Source organism: Pimephales promelas, chromosome 6, assembly GCF_988280905.1.
Source record: "Pimephales promelas chromosome 6, fPimPro1.hap1.1, whole genome shotgun sequence".
Lineage (NCBI taxonomy): Eukaryota > Metazoa > Chordata > Actinopteri > Cypriniformes > Leuciscidae > Pimephales > Pimephales promelas.
In genome coordinates this window covers 31649868-31672510 of record NC_142774.1, presented here as the reverse complement: position 1 = coordinate 31672510, position 22643 = coordinate 31649868, and the positions used below count along the sequence as shown (strand labels likewise).

Below are 22643 nucleotides of genomic sequence, written 5' to 3'. Positions count from 1 at the left end.
TGAAAGTGTACTGTATATTAAGTTATTGTCTTTCAAAAGAAAGAGTCAATTAAATTAATCGTTTTTCAAACAAGTTTTTTTTTTTGTTTTGTAGTGACTTCAAGACGAAACATTAGTATATTGCCTGCCCAAGTATTGCATTTACACTGTAAAAAGTGAATATGGGTGTAAGTTGGATTACTAGAACTATTTGAGTCTATTTACTTCGTATTTCTGCTTTCCTAATCGTAATTGATTATTGTACACTCATTCAACTTGAACGCATAGAAATTCACAGACACTCAGATATCTCGCTTTCACCCAAAGTGTAATTTCCCTTTAAGGACCCTCGCGTCAGACGTTTTTTTGCTGACGTCATGACGCACGAGCCTGTCTGGAACTTTCTGCTCGACCGCCATTTTCTTTTTCGCACTCGGATGAATAAGGTAGGTTGGAAGTTTTGTTTTTTAATTAATATACTCAAATATGCAACTTTTGGACGTTTGTTTTAGTTGTTTATGAGTTAATGAATGTTGTTTGTGAACATGAATACTAACAAAATCGCAATTAACCACATTTTTAAACGTACGTTTGCAAACTAGCATTACTGAATTATAGTTCTATGCAAGTTAACGTTAAACATGATGTTATCTTTAACTTAACTCGTTTGTTTTATAAAAATGTGTTCAGTTTGGATCTTGGGACTTGTGTAACAGTTATTAAATAGTTTAAAAAAGGATAACCGTCTGTGCCGCGTGAGAAATTGGAAATGCTTTGGGCGGGAAGTGGTCGGGGAGCGGGACAAAATGCTCGAATTTGAATTCCTGCAGTACAATATTTGAGTTTTATTTTTTGTCTGTTCTTTTATTTGTCTTTGAAACGTTAGCTCTGACTTATTCATCGACTTTTTTCGCCCAAAATGATGCTGAAAGTCTGTGATAAACGCCATTGGGTGCATCTCAATCAGTTCATTAAGTTAACCAGGGCACTGATCAGGGAGTCAGCCCATTATTAACGTTAACGTTACCTGATTCCCTGATCTGTGGCCTGTGCTTAACGCTAGCTTAATTTGCCTAGCTCGAGGTGTTTCATGCAGGAAAACAAATCGGGGTTTTCTTTAAAATTATGATTTTTTTTGTAGAAAATAGTAGTATTTCACAACTAATTAATTACTTGACCTGTAGCAAACTATTTTTTACCACTTAAGTTAAATACTAATGATACAACATTTTTCTCTCCTTATGACCGAAAGCTTTTTCAAGTTTGACGATTGAGGACGACACTTTGCTATAACATTACATGGTAAGTATTTTCTATTAATTTAAGTAATTTCTAATTTCTTCTATTGATAATAGATAATATGAATTACTAATGTTGGACATGTTTGAGTAAATTCCATCTAATGTTGTCTAATGCTATTGACTTGCAATTTATCCTAAATAAGAATTTTGAACTAAAACTAAAAGAATTAAGAACTAAAATCGGCATCAACTCACCCTTATGACATCCCGAATGCATGTCCCTTTTTTGATTCTCAGAAATATCTTTTTTTAGTTTATACAGTGTAAACCAATTTTGAAGCTCAAAATGATTATGATGTGACATGTATTGTGCATGTAAAAGGTGCACAAGTACTGGCTGATTTAAAGGGAATAGTTCACTTTGAAATTAATTTTTGGTGTGTTTTAGCTTACCTCAAGGCAGGGCATCCAAGATGTCTTTGTTTCCACAGTATTTTCAATTTTGATATTTTTCGGTCAAACCGTTGTCTATCAGTCATATAATGCAGGTCTATGGTCACCACCTCAAAGAGCATGCAATGCAATGGAAGATTATTTCGATATATCTAAATATGTTTAGTGAAAGGTAAAACTTCTGAAATCTCTGTGTAAACAATGAGTGACGTTGACTTGCAAGCGATCACTTCCGGCGCGTGCGCAGACCGAAGCGCCCATGCCGTCAGTTCATTTTGTCATGGCTGTGTTACACGAGGTAAAAACGATATAAATACTGTTCGTTTTCTCACACAAACCGCTTGTTTCGTTTCTTAGGCCATCAATGTGTACTTACATTTATGAGTCATTCAATCATCTTTAATTTTTGACTTCTCTGTGTATGTTCTTTGAGGTGAACCTAAAAAAAAATTCTGTTTTGAACGGTAACGTAGACATCAGTGTTTATATCTGAATAATGATTTTTTTTTATACTTCTGTGATGTATATACTTTGTCCAGTCATTAATACAACCTTTTATAGTTTTGTAAATTAAGTTTTGTTTATATTTTCTTGTCCTTTGCTATCCTTGGGGAAATCTGATTCTCCATTACAGATTACTCCGAATTTTAAAAATAAGAAAAATAATCACAAATGCTTTTTCACAGACTGAAAACATTCACACGGAAAGAAGAGTGTCCTGAAGGCCCTCATCGTTTTCCTGGGGGAAAATCCGGTAACACTTTAAAATAATGGTCCGTAGTTAACAAGTAGCTATGCAGGAAGTAATAGGTAGCACTGCATTAACACCGAACTTAATACTATTAACTAATTTGGAAGCAATATTAACTAAGCATTAAGTAATAGGTAATTTAGTACAAAGGTAGTTCCTTGGTAGGTATTTGATTATTACTAAAGAAATATATCCTCATTGAGAACTACTACTCTTGCCAGGATGGACGCATGTTCTCTGTTTATTTAAAACTTAAACATAAAATAATACTAATAAAGACAGTTTTTAAAAATAAACCTTAAATAATTAGGAAGTGATGCTGACACTCTCATGATTGGATTAGTTCACTATTATGAGCTCTATTGAATGTCAGTCACATATATCTCAGACTCCAAAGACCTATAACTTTATGTTACAGTAGCTGCCTGAGGAGGACTTCTCTTTAGGACATGAATATAAACATGATGTTCACTTGTCAAAAACAATTTGCATCTTTAATGAAGAAATTGGCTGCATTTATGTTACGATAAGCGCGAAACCACATCTTCCAGATTACAGTGTTTGTTAGAATATTAGTGCCTCACAGAACCTGTACAGTATGTGTCAAATATAAAATTAAATAACTTGTATCATTTGTGAAAAACATGTTAACTCCTAACTAACTACAAGCGTTACCTTGTCATCCCACAATGTTTACACAAGTTATTTAATTTTATATTTGACACATACTGTACAGGTTCTGTGAGGCACTAATAATCAAACAAACACTGTAATCTGGAAGATGTGGTTTTGCGCTTATTGTAACATAAATGCAGCCAATTTCTTCATTAAAGATACAAATTGTTTTTGACAAGTGAACATCAATGTTTATATTCATGTCCTAAAAAGAAGTCCTCCTTAGGCAGCTACTGTAACATAGTTATAATAGTGGACTGATCCAATCATGAGAGTGTCAGCATCACTTCCTAGTTATTTAAGGTTTATTTTTTTTAAAACTGTCTTTATTAGTATTATTTTATGTTTAAGTTTTAAATAAACAGAGAACATGCGTCCATCCTGGCAAGAGTAGTAGTCACAATCTCAACCTAGCTAATGTATTTGGGGGGATATATAAACTTCATAAACTGGTTTCCACAAAGAACCCATTTGAGGCACATGCTTCTGAAATGTTATGATCATGTTAAGAGTATAAAACCCCCACAATTGTTCACTTTTTAGATATGTTACTTTTGTGATTTAGTAATTAATTGATTATTAATTCTTAGTTCGCAAGTAGTTCTCAATGAGGATATATTTCTTTAGTAACGATCAAATACCTACCAAGGAACTACCTTTGTACTAAATTACCTATTACTTACTGCTTAGTTAATATTGCTTCCATATTAGTTAATAGTATTAACTTCGGTGTTAAAGGGTTAGTTCACCCAAAAATGAAAATTCTGTCAGTATTTACTCTCCCTTATGTTGTTCCAACCCCGTAAGACCTTCGTTCATCATCGGAACACAAATTAAGATATTTAAGATATTAAGATCGCTCCTGCATACAGTCCGTAGGCTTCTTGAGGGACTGGCTCTTGCTGTCCTCGAAGTCATTAAAGACATCGTTAAAATAGTCCAAGTGACTACAGGGGCTCAATCTTAAGTTTATCAAACGACGAGAACACTTTTGTGCGCAAAAAAACAACAAAAATAACGACTTTATTTCAACTATTCGTTTATTTCTCCCTCTGCGCGAGTCAGGTTACTAGTTTAATAGCGTAAGTTTCTGTCATTGTACGTCACACGCATCACACACACATGACCAGCGTCGGCCAATAGTGAGCCTACGTGTGACGTAGCTCTACGCAATCACACTACGCTAACTGACTTACAGGCTCATGGAGAAGGAAGTGAATAGTTGAAATAAAGTCGTTATTTTTGTTGTTTTTTTGCGCACAAAAGTGTTCTCGTCGTTTGATAAACTTAAGATTGAGCCCCTGTAGTCACTTGGACTATTTTTACGATGTCTTTAATGACTTTTCGGGGACAGCAAGAGCCAGTCCCTCAAGAAGCCTATGGACTGTATGCAGGAGCGATTTTAATATCTTAAATATCTTAATTTGTGTTCCGAAGATGAACGAAGGTCTTGCGGGGTTGGAACAACATGAGGTTGAGTAAATACTGACAGAATTTTCATTTTTGGGTGAACTAACCCTTTAATGCAGTACTACTTATTACTTCCTGCATAGCTACTTGTTAACTACGGACCATTATTTTAAAGTGTTAACGAAAATCCTCAAGACCTTATCAAGGAGTACCTTGTGAGTTGAAATTCTGCATGTTCTATTTAGATTTTTCAGAAAGTTTAAATTTGTGTTTTGTAGTTATGACTGCAAAATGTTTATTTATTTATTTTTTTTTATGTACATTTCTTTAGGATAAGCAGCGAGATGATTGGGAGGGTGAGCTGGAGCAGTTCACCATGGCGGTGTATGTTATTCGGAAGGAGGGGGGAGAACATCACGAACCACCGGCTGACATAGGTGTCGTCATCGAGGGTGTTAAAGTTTTGAATGAACTGCCTTCGTTCACATCAGCTTGTGCCTTGCTTCTCGGGATGATATACATCATCAATCTGGCTTACCCAAAACCGCTTCGTTTTACTTTCGAGGTATTCCAGAAAGTTCTCTTGCAGCTTGAACAGCAAAAGATGTCACTAAAAGTTCAAAGTCTTTTCAGTAGACAACAGTGAACTTGCAGTAATGTTTGAATGTGCATATGTCTAGTCTGTGTTTGAAAGAATGTTGGATGTTTAATTTGTTTTCTTATGTTTGTAGACTATCCATTTGTTCATTCATACGTCTAGTATGAATGTGTAGTTGTTTGTTTGAATCTGATTGATTCACTTTAAATTTAGGGCATTACCTGTAAAGCTCTTCTCATACAGTATGGTTCTATTTGAAAGATTAAAGGGAAAGTTCACCCAAAAATGGTTCAAGTTGTTCCAAACCTGCATGAGTTAGTTTCTTCTGCTGGACACAAAAGAAGATTTGTTGAAGAATGTTGGTGACCTGGCAATTGAAGGCACCCATTGACTTCCTGTATCTTTGGAAGTCAACAGTCAAACAATTCAGAAGTCAACTGTCTGGTTACCAACATTCTTCAAAACATCTTCTTTTGTGTCCAGCAGAAGAAACTAACTCATGCAGGTTTGGAGCAACTTGAACCATTTTTGGGTGAACTATCCATTTAATTGTTTTTAGGTAGCTCATTTAAAGGGTTAGTTCACCCAAAAATGAAAATTAAGTCATTAATTACTCACCCCCATGCTGTACCAACCCTGTAAGACCTTCGTTCGTCTTCGGAACACAAATGAAGATATTTTTGATTAAATTTGAGAGCTGTATAACTACCAATCAATACGATTTCCACGACGCATGCGCGAGAATTGCGATCTCCTTCAACTACTTCAGTTCAGTTCACGCGCATGCGTCGTGGAAATCGCATTGAAGTGTCATTTCTGGCCAACAAGGAAGAAAAGGAATAGTAGAATAAAGTCGTTATTTTTGTTTGTTTTTTCACACAAAAAGTATTCTCGTCGCTTGATAAACTTATAGTTGAGCCACTGTAGTCACATGGAATATTTAAACATTTTCTTCATTGACTTTCTGGGCCGTCAAGAGCCAGTCCCGGCAGTCTATGTGGTAGTGATACAGCTCTCAAATTTAATCAAAAATATCTTCATTTGTGCTCCGAAGATGAACAAAGGTCTTACGGGGTTGGTACAGCATGGGGGTGAGTAATTAATGACTTCATTTTTGGGTGAACTAACCCTTTAAGGGCATAACCACTATGTTTTTATATTTATTTTTATACATATGTTGGCTTATGCAGTTTTGAGCATAATTCAGTGCAAAGGCAACTTTGCAAAAAAACTGTTAATGGAACAAGTGTGTCAGTAAATGGAATTTCATTGGCACAACAAATGTTTGTAAAAAAAATTCTCAAAGTTTGTAATATGAAAAATACCGATGGTGTATAAAATGAATTAATGTTAATAAATATTTCTCCAGCAATTTGAGTCTTCTGTGATTGACCTGAAATTAAGTTGAGAAAATAAAATAATTTAAGTTGAGAGAACTTATTTTTTTTAGGTGTTACCAATTGAAGTAATTTTTTTAAGTTGATCCAACTGTAGGAAAAATTAATAAATTTAAGTTGGAATGCAGTGAAATTAAGTCAGACTAATGTAAATAATAGGATTGAGTGAACTCAAATAATTTAAGTGTGATTGACCTAGTAAAATTAAGTTGAGAAAATGTGATAATTTAAGTTGAGAGAACTTAATTTTTTTAGGTGTTACCAATTGAAGTAATTTTTTTAAGTTGATCCAACTGTTCACTTTTTACAGTGTACATACACAAGGGAAAACTTGAATCTCAAACCGGCAGCTGATTCCTGTGGATACTGGATAGCAACATGTCGAGAAGATTGTGCTGTGTTCTATAATGTGAAGGTAAAGCCATTTTTTTTTCACTGTCCAAGGACGAGCATGTGAAGAATCAGTGGTTAATAAATCTTTTTTTTTTTTTGTAATCCGATCGAGATAACATGTAAACACTTCGATCAGATTGAAAACCGAAACTAAAAGGACTGTGCATGTGCAATGATGTTGAATATATATATATATATATATATATATACATACATACACTCAAGGCAAGATTGATTGGCAAACAAGACACACCGGCGAACAATCAGAAACAAATCAACAAGAAAAACTACAAAGGACTACAAAACATGGCAGAGAAAAGGAAAATAACAAAAGACAGGAATCTTGGTGTCAATAGGTGAACCATTCACTCAAAAACTTGTAAGCTTTTTTTTTAACCAGCCTGGTGTCTGTATTTATATTTGAGTTTGTGCTAGAGGAACAGAAACTGTATATTTTACATTTTTATTCTACTTTCTGGAAATCCACCAAGTTGGTAACCGAACACAGAGACCCAATCAGAAAGAGCGTTTAAATCTGTTTCTCTTTCTTGATTCTTGAGCTCTCAAAATGCAGTCTGTCTCTCTTACAGTCAGAGATGGAAAGGCTTTAAAAGTGCTTAAGAGGAAATTACGGAATTATAGAAAGAAGCTTTAAAGGAAAGTTGAAAAAGATGTGTAGGTTTCAAGTGATCAAAAACTTAAGAAAAGAAGAATTGATTTGACAGTGAAAAGTTTGAAATGTTTTAGGCTATTTTAAATGCTGAAGTTGCAGTGAGATGAATAAAAAAATAAAAAAAATAAGACAATATAATTAAAATGAGTTTTCTAGTTTCAGTTAACTAAATCAGTGACACAAGTGCAATAGGCTTGTTTGCGATATATAAATAACAAAATCAATATTTAAACCATAAAAAAGTTCAATATCCTCCCCTAAATGATTTATATTGTATGGCATTTTAATTTCTACCCATTTCATGCACACACAGTCATCCTCTGTACATCATGTCACATATAGGGTTGACTATATTTGTGAGGACCCATATGCCTTTAATATTATTATATATTATATGACGCTTTCATTCACCTCCAACCTCCATAAACAACGCACAAAAAGAACGACAGTTGATCAAACAAAGCAATGGTGTCACAATAATTATTATGCAGCCCCAACGGCAAGCAGGCCACATCTCACATGTAACGTGACTAGTTTGTTGTTAGGGTAAAAGGAGGACAACCACACATGCTAGGAGGCTGAGGACTCATTCAATCTGCTTCAATCTGGGGAATGTTGCGTATACCAGAGAGACAGAGACATATCCAATCTCACCTATGCCAGTCGTGCACCAAATCATCAGACCCGAACCTAGGACTGCAGATGGCAAGCCTCACCCAAGTACCAGCCACGGAAATTTATCCAACATATCGCTCTAGCTAGTGACCAAATGTGATGCAGGAAAAGAAAATGGGCAGTGCTCAAGATGCCATTGCGTATGGCCAACCTTTATATACTCCCCACAAACCTGTGATAGGGCAATAAATGAGACAACTCACCAACGAAATGCAGGCAGGAAGGACCCATCACTGAACCTGTCACATCGTCGGTTGGTCGGTTCTTTTCCTGTTTTATACTCGTTTTTTTTTACATGTATGTGAAGAGTGTATGCAAACTATCCATAAAGACTCATGGGACTACCAGTTCTGTGATTCAGGTTTTCCTTCTCGCCTCCCATCCTTTATTTCACCTGTGCAGACTGCAAAACCTCTGACAGACATTACATGTTCCAAACCTGCATGACCTTCTATCTTCTGTGGAACATAATGTTTTGAAGAATGATGTTAACCAAACAGTTGCAGTACCCATTGACCTACATTGTATTTTTTCCACATACAATCGTAGTCACTGAGAGCCGAAACTGTTTTGTTTTCTTGGTTAATCTTTTTCAGCAAAAGAAAGAAATGCATACAGTTTGGAGCAGCATGAGGGTGAGTAAATGATTACAGGATTTTAGTTTTTTTTGGATGGACTATCCCTTTAAGTCTACTTAAATTGCAATAATTAAATGCCCATAATAACCCCCCAAAAATTCTGTTTAATAAAAAGTTGTCAGCAATACGTTTTTTTTTTTTTTTTTTTTGATTAAATTGGTGTTTAATTGACAAAATTAGTGGTATCACTCATCCCCTACCTATGAGAGTCATGGCTGCAAAATGTCAATGGACCTAAGCACAAATCTACATAGAGCTTAGAGGCCGATTAATGCCAAGCAGGCGTGTTTGTTCCAATGTGCATGTGTTTGTGTGAGAGCAAAAAACTAAAGAAAGTAAGGTGGTGTAATCTAAGAAGAAAGTTGTATTTATCTGAAAAACAAATCTGAGCAACATCATGTTACAATGACAGCTCATATGCAACATGTTCACCGTAGTGAGCCAGATGCCTTGAGCAATCCTTGTGTCAGGTTTATGGAGAGCTCCACCTGTTCCCTCCTTCTCCCCAACATGGCACTGACATTTTGTGATATTTCAGCCAAATGTCACGAGACAGACTCCGGTGAACAAGCGCAAAGAATGTCCCACCGAAAGAGATACGCATGCAGTTGTACTCAAATGAAAGTTCACATTTGATTCGTTGTGCTTGGGCACTGATATGTGACGCTAAAGAATTCTGGAGATTGGGTCGTTATGCTAGCGAGGTTGGAGAGCAGAGAAAATCTGGCTAATAAGGTCACACTGTTTGAAGCTAGCTGGTTCTCACAACCCTGTGTCAAAGAGGGGAAGCGGCAAAAACACAAGAAAAATGGCCTCTTAAGGAACAATGACAGGGATGCTCATAGCCGCTAAACACATAGTTCATGAGTCTGATCTACAATCCGGATTTCCTTTTCTAACCAGCAGCATATAGTGACACTTTTGAAATTTCATCTAAATCCAACGCAGATGGCACCCTTTAGCGTCAATATAACACACACAGAACTTTGTTCGGTTATGGTAGGTTTAGTTCTGGGGTAGGACCACTAGGAGGTGCCTTTTGGCCCATATTTATCTGTGTCTCATATTGACGCTAAAGGGTGCCATGTGCATTGGATGTAGACGAAATGTCAAAAGCGTCAGTATATGACGCCCTAGGATGAGAACTCGTTGGAACATTTCAGTAAGAATGAACCATGTTGTTCATTAGCACTTGCTGTCTGCTTTTTTAGCACCAAAACTGAATTTTTTCTTCAAAAATGCAATGCATGCAAGGATGTTTTTAATTTTTGAACTAAAATCATTTTTGTGTCATTTTTCAGCCAGCACCAAATAAGCAAATGTATGTATGAAGTTCTAAAATAGACTTTTCATCAAAGGTGGTGCGATTGCTTATTGCCCTGCTTACATTCTCAGCCTTTTCAAGTTAACTTATAAAACCAGAGGAAGATTCCTTCTAAGGCATTCATTATTGTCACTCTTCAGGCTCAAAAAGACTTTCAAAACTTTGAAAGGCGCTGCAGCCTTTTTGAAGAGAACACCTCTCTTCACATCTCTCCTTCTTTTTAATTTGTAGTATGTCTGCTTCATGAAGCAATCCAATTATGAAGCGTTTGATGAGTTTAATGACAGTTAATTTTGTCGGGATTGTCCTCAAAGGACTGGTTCTGAGATATGGACATTAAAGGGATTTGAATTGTATGAAAAGTCTAGGAGATATCAGTTTTGACCCACCAGATGTTTGGGGATGGATCCCAGCACACGCAGATAAGTTCTGGTTGAGTAAATTTTTTTTTTTTGGTTGGATTAGCACAATAGTATAATTAAAAGTATTTTCAGTCTGCAGTTGCTGTCACTGTTCATCTGTCACTGTTCTGATGATCGAAATAAAGTGAAACCACTTTATCATTTGCAAGCTGGGTTTTTACGGCTTGCAAGTCTGCTCTGATTGTAGATAGGTCGTCTTCCAGTGCCGCTCTTAGTTCAGTTTTAAAAATCTCCACAATGTCTTGTTTCAAACACGTTAGCAGGTCGAGGTCAAGCCGCAAGGCGGAGATCAACTACCTGTAGCCGATTGTTGCAACACAAAGTTTAGTGTTCCTTCCAGAGATTTTAACTCTTTCAAACTGAATGCTAACAAGCACGGAATTCACTTGGGTATCTGTTTTAAAAGAATTACCCCCCAAAAAAGTGCTGCTAAATAATGGTTTAGTCGAAAATCTGCAGGAGCCTCTAAACACCCCAGATAGCAAACTGACATTGAATCAACGTGGAAATATGACATCGAAACAACGTTGATCTGACATTGTTTTGCTCATCGAATTAACGTTGAACCAACGTCAGACGCGTCATTCTTTCAAAACTAACGGAAAATCAACTTGAAATCAACGCGTTGTTTCAACGTTATGAAAACAAACCAATTTTCGATTTTCATTTAGCTTTGAAGAATGCCGCGTCTGACGTTGGTTCAACATTAATTCGATGAGCAAAATCAACGTTGTTTCAATGTCATGAGAGACGTCGTTTCCACGTTGATTCAATGTCAGTTTGCTGTCTGGGACACGACCTACTCCATTGATTGGTTTAAGGTGGACCCATGTTTTGAGCAAATGTAACCCCTCTGATTCTACAAGCACCGCTCCGAGTGGGATTCGGACCTAGTTTCCAGCATGAGAGATGGCAAGTTAACAAGGACTGTAACTAGATCAGCTTTTCACTTCTGTTGCTAGTGCACCTCTTGCTCCTTATTATCTGGCCTCCGTTACACTTACCCCCCAAAACCTCACTTCCATCCGGGTCACAGCACCAATGTAATCCCTGTTGTTGTACTTACACAGCTTCAAGCATTATTTGAACTGACGTTTCTGGCACGTCAAGTCACCTTTATTTATATAGCGCTTTATACAATACAGATATTTTCAAATGAGCTCTTTTCAACCTCATTCAATCTCCAGAGTTCCCAGTCGTGCTTGGTTTTCCCTGGTTGTCTCACCATTGTCCCCACATTAATTGGTCTTCAGGGACGGTGGTTCTCTACAGAGTCTTGCCTGGTGGTCATAAGTCTCTTAGTCCTTTCGAGCTGTCCCGAGTCCCTTTCGAGTAACATTACCTAAGAGAGGTTTTCAATAAGAAGAGAGGCACATATTTGTCTCCTCACAAATCCTACGATTGTGCGATTGACCTCCTTCCGGGTGCTTTCCCCGACGTGGTAGAATCTTCTCCCTCACATTTGCTGAGACCAAAGCCATGGAAGTGTATATCACAGCCTCCTTAGAAGCTGGAATCATTCGTCCATCGTCTTCTCCAGCTGGAGCTTTTTTTTTTGTTTTGTTTGTATTTTTGTAAAAAAGATGGCAGTCTCCAGCACTGCATCGATTACTGCGGGCTGAATTTAGTGACTGAGAAACCACTATTCTTTACCCCTAATGTCCTCGGCTTTTGAGTTGCTTCAAGGGGCAACAATATTCACCAAGTTAGACCTTCACTTGCCATACCTTCGTATCTGAGAGGGGGATTAGTGGAATACAGCCTTCAACACCTCAACAGGACATTACGAGTACATGGTTATGCCCTTTGGTTTAACCAATGCTCCAGCTGTCTTCCAGGCACTCATTAACAATGTCCTGAGGAATATGTTGAACAGGTTTGTCTTTTTTTTATGACAAACCCTTCATGAACATGTACATCATGTCAGACTCATTCTCCAGCGTTTTCTTGACAACCACCTGTTTGTTAAACCAGAGAAGTGTGAATTTCACGTTTCCGAGGTGTCCTTTTTGGGATTCTTCCTGTCCAAGGTGAGTCTTTGCATGTATCCCAAGAAGACTTTAACTGTATGTGACTGGCCTCAACCCAGCTCTGTCAAGGAGGTCCAGCGCATGCTTGGGTGTGCTAATTTCTACAGGAAATTCATTAGAGGGTTCAATTCAGTAGTAGCTCCACTGACCAACCTAACCAAGAAGCGACCGGGTCCTTTTGTCTGGACTCCAGAGGCTGAGCAGGCTTTTCAAGCACATAAGGTGAAGTTTACTTCAGATCCAATCCAAACAATTTGTTGTTGTTGTTGTTGTTTTATGCCTGCCAAATGTTCTCATTATTAATTTATTAGTTTCACCTGCCTATTTAAAACCCCTGTTTTCTTGAGTTCTTTGCTAAGTCTTAAGTTGACACCAGTGAAGTCTTGGTTGACTATACCTGTCCATGAGTTATTATTCAGAGTGTTTTTGTTTGTTATTGACCTGTACATGCCTGTTTTTTTGGATTATGAGTTTGACTCCTGCTTTTGCATTATTCACTGATTCTAACTGATATAGTGGACTCTGACCTTTGCCTGGATTATACTTTTTGTTTTTGCCATTTCTTGTTGGATACTTCTGCCCTGCCTCTTAAGTAAAGCCCTTGAACTGAGTTATTGTCTCTGCATCTGCATTTTGAGTCGAAAACACCACATTGTGGCACCAAGGTAGTGCTTTGCCCTGCTATGCAGGAGACCTGGGTTCGATTCCCAGTCGGATGGAACTGTTAGGGAAAAAGTTACATTATAAACATACATTTTAACATTAAATTTAATGTTAATTACATTATTTTTTATGATATATAGCTCTTGTACTGTCTATTTTGTCAATTACATCAGTATTGTCTTGTATTGTCTGTATTGGCAATTATATCAGATATTACAATTCAGTAATTAGATTGCTTAAAGGAACACTCCGACTTTTTGGGACTTTAGCCTATTCACCTTACCCCCCAGAGTTAGATAAGTCCATACATACCTTTTTCATCTCCGTGCGTGCTATAAGTCTGTTTGACGCACCCACCGCTAGCCTAGCTTAGCACAAAGACTGGATGTGAATGGTTGCAGCTTTCATACTGATCCAAATGAGTGGCAAAATAACGCAAACGTTTTCCTATTTACATGTTCTGGTTTGTATAGTCACAGAGTGTGCAAATATCAAGGCCATATGAGACACAGACATCTTTTGACCGTATAAATACTATATTTACTATACTTCTGAAGGGGAAGCACTGCTACTTGGGCAGAGTGATAACAATCACCTGAGACGCACCGTGACGAGGAGCAGAGAGTTCGCTTCGCTCAGCGTTGGAATAAAGAGTCAGCAATTACTAACGTTAGATAGAAAAGCATAGTTTATCATGGGTGTTTGCTTTATTGTATGAGCTGTGACAATAAACAGGGGAGACCAGGTAATACAGTACCATGTTTTATTGATTTCCAACCAAAAACGCACCCAGATTTATAAATATCACATGAATAAATAATTATTATTACAGGAATCAATATATTTTAAATGCAATTTATTAGCTGAACCAAATGTATTCAACAGTAGCCTATATAATATACAGTATTGCATTACTATAGGATAGAATAAGGGGAAAGTAATAGCACAAATTGTTTTTGCACAATGAACTCACAGCCTATCGTACCCTTTTGCACGCTCAAGTTCGTTATTTCCATGGTTATTTCAAATTTAGGCTAGGCGCGCAGGGTGCAAGTTCAACGCGGTGAACGCGCTCTTTTTTTTTTCCCAAGCGCGTCCGCACCGCATCAAGATAAAAACATATTCATACCCCAATCAAACGTTACATTAGATCTGGCTAAAGGCACTGTTACAGTAGGTCATCTAAAAACATAACGGAACACTTACCTCAGCCGCAGGTGATCCACTTGTCCTGTGCTATCGATGGGATGGCCGTATCCTTCAGCACATTATGGTCCATGTGGCAAATTCCATTTTTTCAAAATAGTCGTCCTCATTGAAATGTACCGAGCAAACATAATGTCCCTTGATAATCTTAGGTGTGTTTGGATAAATATCCAGAGTAAGTTAGCCATTTCTTCATCCAGTCAGCGTTTTTAGTTGGAATTCTGTGAAACATGGTTACCTCCCCTGTTTACAGTCGCAACTATTTACAATAGAGCGAAAACCCATGACTCTAAACTACGCTTTTACTATTTATAAATTGCTGACTCTATTACCCAAACACCGAGCGAACTCTCCGCTCCTCACCACGGCGTGTCTCCGGTGATGCGGTTATTACGCCGTCAAAGTAGCAGTGCTTCGCCTTCAGAGAATAGTTCCCAGGTTTTATACGGTTAAAAGATGTCTGTGTCTCATTTGACTTTGTTATTTGTACATTATGTGACTATACAAATCACAACATGTAAATAGGAAAACGTTTGCGTTATTTTGCCACTCATTTGGATCAGTATGAAAGCTGCAACCAGTCACATCGAGTCTTTGTGCTAAGCTAGGCTAGCGGTGGGTGCGTCAAACAGACTTATAGCACGCACGGAGATGAAAAAGGTATGTATGGACTTATCTAACTCTGGGGGGTAAGGTGAATAGGCTAAAGTCCCAAAAAGTCGGAGTGTTCCTTTAACACTGTTTGACCTTATTAAAATGTATTTTTTTCACCCAATATTTGATGTGCTGTGTATTTTTGCGCTCACTAGGATTCAAAATCATATAAAAATGCTGTACAGCTTATTTAGACAGGAGACAGTGAGTGAGATCAGGTTATGAGACAAATGTAAATTCTGAAATAATCACCAATTTGTATCATGGTAGGACCTAGTTCTTACTGAAAGATAATGATTTAAGAGCTATGACTGATCCTCTGATGCGAAAATAACACTGAGAGATCTACAGTATAGTCCCTGTGTACAACACATCCTTGATAAATTTTAGCAAATATCTTTCATCTCAAATTGGAACTTAGAAAACATCAAGTGTTTGTAACTCCCCAAGAAGAAGCCACCAGATTTCTACGACTTCCTGATAGATTAACTCACTTTAAGCAAGCAACACATACATTTCATTTGAAATGCAGCTATTAAAAATGTTATTGAAGAGGCCTCTTCCACCAAGTATGATTTCTGAGCCTTCAGAAAATGTATAAACATGCTGATAGTTTTGCACTGCTTAGAATATAAACATGCCATTTGTCAGATCTTTAGCAACAGGGATGCTAAAAGGCACATTTAATTTTTTATACCTTAACTAATGGAACTGTTTTTTTCAGAAACAATAGATAATTTTTTTAAATCAAATTAATTACATGATATCTTGATTAATAAATTGATCACATACTGTATATCAATCAAGGTACTGCCATATTTGTAAGGTGCAAGTCATATTAAATGTATTTCATAATACATATTGAACCCTTCTATATTTTTTTTCTATGTCCATTTTAATATGTAAACCTATACACTATTTTGTGGTATTTTATACCAACTTTTTATGTGTTTGGACTCTCCCTGGAATGTCATGAATAAATATGAGCCCATTAACACATTTTAAAGTTGCTGCTTTGCACACATACACTCTTGTTATTACTATGCAAATTAGTCTGGCCCTATTTGGTAAACAGAAAGCCAGTAAGGAGAGGTGCGAAACAGGAGGAAATGAAATCCAGTAGTTACAGAGCGGTGTACTAACAACATTAAGCATGCCTGGACTTATCTGTCGCGTTTACATTTGCAGACCCGACTGGAGAAAAACGACTCTGCCATCACGGAAGCTGTTTGCGTTCAGTCAGAGTTTTTGGCAGAAACTGCTATGTATGGTATTGGTGATTATAATGAACAGTAAGGCTAATGATGGTTCACCCGCAGGTTGATGGAAAAAGTAACAGCATGATTATTCAGACAGTGGATGAATGTTTAGCTTCACAGGCTTGCCATTTTAATGCAGGTTTAACTCATATTTGCAGCTGTGTGAATGGTTGCCCTCGTCAATCACAGTATACAGTCCTTTAAGAGGGACAAGAGATTTTAATTAGATCTTCAGGAGTGGAGGTGATAACAAACTGATCGATGATATCGGTACCCGCGGGCTTATCTAAGAATGTTTCAGACGCGATCTTCTGTCACTCTGGAAGAAACTTCCTAACTTCTACCGTTTTACATGATATGGTTGGTTTGGGATTTGGGTTGGGTAGCTCATCAGTATGAAAACTTTTTCAGTGATTGTCAGCTGCAGCTTTATCAGCACCTTAGAGGATGTGAAGCATCACAGTGAAGCATCAGCTTTGTACTTGTGAAATGGATTTTTGCATTCCTGCGAAAGTGTGAGTGTATTTGTGTGTGTCAAAGTGTGATATCCATGTGATGTACAGTTGTAAATAAATTTTAGGGGAGAATGTGGCACCACCTAACGCAATTTGGTTTTGGCTCAATTAATTAAAAAATAATTAGGTTAGATTAATACATTTTTTTACACAAGCAACATACACATCTCTGCTACAAATGAACACCAAGTTTTTTTTCTAGGACCTACCATTTCTGTACAGTTGCACTGAAAGTGACAGAAGTGCAAATGTTACAACCCCATATGCAGGGTTAAGTTGCTAAGTCTCAGAGGGATAAATCAACAGAGGGGTTAGTTATAACACTCGTGTGTAACACACATAATTCAGTACTATTTTATTTGTATAGTTTTATATTGTTTGTGTATCTGTATAGTTAGATATCCCTACATCCATCCCTCATCTAATCATCCTTCTATTATGGATCAATATCATAGAGACATAAAAAAGGGCTGCACAGTTTTGCAATGAATAATAATAAATACAATCATAAAATATTGTATATATTATTTTATTATCGACTCTCTGTGGTCATTAAAAAAAACTCGAAAAAGAGTAGGGGTGTAACCCCGGCATCCTGGCCAAATTTATGCCATGGCTTATGTCAATCATGGCCTCTTAATCATCTCCATATGATTGATTGGCTTTATCACGTCTCCTCTCCACCAGTAAGCTAGTGTGTGGTGGATGTTCTGGCGCAATATGGTTGCTGTCGCATTATCCAAGTGGATGCTGCACATTAGGTTGTTGAGGAGATTCCCCATTCCATGTAAATCAGATTGAGTACCCAGAAAAGTGCTATGTAAATGTAACAAATTATTATTATTATTATGAACAATGTTTTAGATCTACTACAAATCCTGCTACACTTTATACGGGTGGGCTAAAAATGCATTGATTCATGTTTAAGTAATGCACAGATCATCTTGAGTAAATTTTTGATTCATGAAGAACTAAATCATTCAATCATGAATTAATATAGGAATATTTAATTAATGGAAATGATCAATTAATTAAATGTATGTTTTCAATGGCATTTATTTATTTGAAATTCTAACATTTCATTCTGTTATATGATTTCTGGTAGCAAATAGTTTTAAAGAATTACAAAATGTTAAACAAGACTACACCTTAAAATAAAAGTAAAAAATATTTCTGTAATTATTTAAATATTACTTATAATTATATATATTTATTTGATTTGCCATGGGACATAAAACAAGTTTTCTCAATAAATTATGGCTCAAAAAGTGTCCTGTAATCCAAAATTTTGCTTTTTTTTTTGGAGGAAAAGACCAAAATTCAAGTCATTATTCACCGATCTTCATCTCCATTCTCAGTAGCAACCACAATATTCAAATCCAGCATTTGTTACAAATTCAAAATTGCCACCTCAAGAAGCTTTACGACCAATTTTCATCTTAGACTGCTACGCCACTGGTACAAATGTATGCCTTAGTACCTGAAAATATTATGTACAAAAACCTAATAACAATGAAATGAATCCCTTGTTACAATTTTAATAACTTCAGTACAACAGCATTCTTGCTTGTGTAAAAAAAAGTGAACATGTTGTTCAACGTCTCCTCATGTTTTCCAGTTGGAAAGGTGACTTTTCCTGCTGCTATGATCCTTTAATGCAATATTTTCTGTCCTGCTGTGCCGCCTTCATTCTCCTGAGCTTACTGACCCACTGAGGTCACACTGATGAACCATCTGGGTCTGAAACACACTGACACACTGACACACACAAACACTGACACACACACTCACTCAAGGGGTATTAAGGAGAAATACTCATGCCATTGACTCTTTCAGTCACCCGTACTCTGCTGATCTCGGCACAGAGGAGCTACTTTTCTGTTCACTACCATTTCTTTTTCCTGATTAAAGGAGGCTATTAGTTTTGGATGTGGACTCAATTCAAGCTGACAGGCCATGAACAGTACTTTTTTCTTTCACTTCTCTTCTGGTTGCTGAGATATAGGCTTCTAACAAATGTGATTGCACGTCTCTCTCCTCATTGCTCATACTCGCCCCCTTCCTCTCACCTTCCCTTGCAGCAAGTTATTTTCTTTAATTGCAAGTGTTGACTGGATCTTTGTACACTATAAACATTATTTGATAGATCTACGTCTCTCAATCCACCACCATCCCTGTACGAAGTCACATTCATTTCACGGCCAGCACACCCCTTTCCAATCCAGTATTGCACTTCCCACTCACCTGCTTCAAATTCACAGTCAATAAACTTCCTGTTTGCGTTTCATCTTTGTCGCCTGAGTCTCATTCCGTAACACTCACGTAATTTTGGATAAAAAATTGATGTATATTATTTATACAATAGACTTTTAGATCATTTAATAGACATTACAAATAGTGCTAGTGTCAAATATAGTTTAATTTTCGTATCAATGAACAGAAGCCGATCACTGGCCTCCAGTCCATTTTACAATCAAATTTAATTCCTTAATTAATCATATTCCTTTTTTAATTTGTAGCGTTATAGATTTTGAGCAAATCTACCCAACAACAAAACTCAGGATTCACAGGTATTACATTAATAAATCATTGAATGTGCTACAATGAGCATAGACTGATTCACACCTGCTGTAAAACAGATGAGGAAATCATGACACAGAGGAAAGAAAAAGAGATGAAAGGGACTATTCTGTCAACCTTTATCAAACCGTATAACTCTTTAGGTGGATTAGAGAGACCAAAATCCCATGGGTAACCATGTTAGATAAATATGGCATGCTCATGGGTGGTCCTGAGATAGCTAGACTCTTTCATGTGTGTTTACACTATCTTCTACAGCTTAAGTTCAACCAAACAGGCACTTTGGCTTTATTTGAAGGGACTTAAAGTTAGTTCTCAGGTTGTTGAGGACATCAAAAGCCCAAAGTAATCCATCATTAAAACACTTAGATTGTTTCCTGGATTCATAATTCAGATTTTCAAAGAACTTGGAATTGCAGATTTTAAACCATGAGTATTTTCTTGGGAATGTACTAACAAAGAAAGAGAGTAGAATTTTGGAGTTTCAAGCTATATAGTGAGATAAAAATATCCAAAACTCTAAATGAAACTCCATAACAGCACCACCATTACTGCCACACATGTGCAGGTAAAAACTGTTAGATTTTTAGTTAGCTAGACTCTTACGCTCTGTACATTCCCTATTAAAAGCAAGAACATGTCTTAGCAAATTTAGGCGCTACACCTGAACCCTGATTGGGGTCAGGTGAACATAAAAGTAGCCTTACTAGAACACTGTTTTAGTCAAGACAATCACCCAGACTAGTCAATCAAAAAAAAAAAAAAAAAAAAAAAAAAAAAAAAAGTACTTTTGCACATCTTTACATTGTGGCGATGTCAAAAAATGGTGTCAACAAAATCAAAATAGACATTTTTGGATAGATGGTTATGAGCTATGCTGCAGTGCATAATGAGTCTCGTGGGGTCTGATGTCTGTGGAAAGACTGAAAAGCACAAGTTTTTATGCAGTTTTGAGAAAAATAGAGCAGAACGAATTTCAACTAATATTATAATATAGAAGTCGCATCATTAGACGTATTAAGAGTTTGAGGATTTGCAGTGTTGACATTTTTTTTTTTTCAATTTTAATCTTGTTCTAATCCTCGCTAAAGCATGGTTGTGTTTCATGCCTGCTGGCATGTGTTGCTTTCAATGCCATGACTTGTGTAGCCAGCGAAATGGTAATCCTGCTGTCAGAACATCGCCTCTATTTTTTTCTCTCTTTCTGTCAAGAGCTCTCGAGAAGCCCTCAATAATAGCAGACGGGCCAGGCTGTTCCTCACCCCAATGAAGGAGCATCTTCCACCCTCTTCACATGCACAAATCCCCCCGAAACAAACCACCACTCTTGGGTATTATTAATCAACTGCCCCTTTCCTGATACCACACGCCCTCACCCAAACTCTCTTTGTGTGGGAGTTCATTCCAGCGCTGCCATTGCTGCCTGCAAGGGCGCTACAGCTATGAATAATGGGCCTCAAGAACATAATGCTGATTTATGCAAATAACAGGTGAGGAGATCCATTTCCTTGCATAATATTCCCTGAATATTATAGAACATGATATAGCCTGCAGTGGAAGTGTGAGGGGGAAATGGTCCATTTTCTCATAATATGTTGCACTGCAAATTCCATCTTTCAACACTTTTATAGTACATGCACTAAGACCAGCACTGAACAGCATGCTTTCCATTTCAAATTGTGACATATTCCAGCGCTCTTCGACTTCTTTCTTTTAAAGACCACATTATTCAACTGAAAATATTGATTGGGGCTATCATTTTTCAGAGTTATTTTCAAATCTTAGCACATTTGTTGTACACCTGAAACACAACTACTGTACTGCAAGCTTTCCAGTTCAAAAATTAAATTAATCTGCAAACATTAGGCTTTTTAGGAGGCAAATATTCCTGCACATTTTATAGTAAAAATTAATATAGTTTGGACATGTTTGCAATTTGTGAAATTTGGTACATGTAATGGAAAAAACAAAAAACAAAAAAAACAACAACAACGGGTCATTACACCCTATAACATACTAAATTTATTTGGGCCTTTTTTAGGAGTCAGTGGGACTTGGAGATAAAATAGGCCTACTGTATGTTCTGTGGGTGTGTAAGTGGGTCAGTGTGTGTTTGAGTCTGGTTTCTGACTGTCTAAAGTCTCCTCACTCGGCTCCACTAGTCTACTTGGCTGCTCTGTAAATAGACACACACACACACACACACACTAAACACAGCACTTCTGCCAGATCTTACAATTTGAGTGTATGTGGACAGTGATAATGAAAGCAAGATTTGTATATCTGAGTGAAAATGAAAGCATTTAAGACAGCACATCTACGTATATCGTTAATGTGCAAGTATCTGTCCTCTGTGGCTCTTTACAATCTCATCTATACAATTTCTGCACACATCCCGCCTGAATGACACTTGATCTTTGCTCAGAGTATATGACCAGTAAGGCTAGTCTGCAATCATTTAATTCTCTTCCAAGAACATAATGGGGATGATGATTATCTAAGGCAAGGATCACCAATACTGGGGGTTCATAACGTGCACCTTTTATGATGTGGACCTCAAAAGTGTGGCTAGTAGGAGAGGTGAGCTATTTAACTTTGGTCTGGCAGATGACGAGCTAAAAAAATACATAGAAGGAGGAACCTGAGCCAAACCTAGAGACCAGAATATCATACAGACTTGACAGTGGGCTCTTTTGGAGTAAGCAAACACTTAACAACTGCATAGCAATGCAATACAGGCACTCAGCACACATTAGCAACCACATAACAATGCTCCAGCAAGTTTTGCATGGCTAAGCATCACTCATATTTTCCTCAGAAAATTTTTAAAAAGTTTAGTTTTACTGTTCCATGCGCTCTATTTTGGCCATTTACAGTTTTTCCAACTGCGTACACACTAAATCGTTTGATGTCACACAATTTTTGAAACCTTTCACTCAAAGAGCAAAACTACACACCAAATCTCCCAAACCATAAGCTATTTCTCAGCCTTTGACTCAGTTTTCAATTGGAAGTGACTTGCTTTTCTTTTCCAATCACAACCAATCAAAATGCTACACTTATTGACCAGGTGCAAACAGTAATTGCTTAACTGATCACTTACCAAT

The 22643-nt window shown here is 37.1% G+C and overlaps 1 long non-coding RNA gene across 1 annotated transcript; it reads left to right on the top strand.

The window, feature by feature from the left end:
- The first annotated feature begins 250 nt into the window (after positions 1 to 250).
- On the top strand, positions 251 to 2512 carry LOC120488204 (uncharacterized). The gene is made up of 3 exons (XR_005624570.2): positions 251 to 425; positions 1232 to 1281; positions 2360 to 2512. It is a non-coding gene; the product is annotated as an uncharacterized LOC120488204 (long non-coding RNA).
- The last annotated feature ends 20131 nt before the right edge of the window (positions 2513 to 22643 follow it).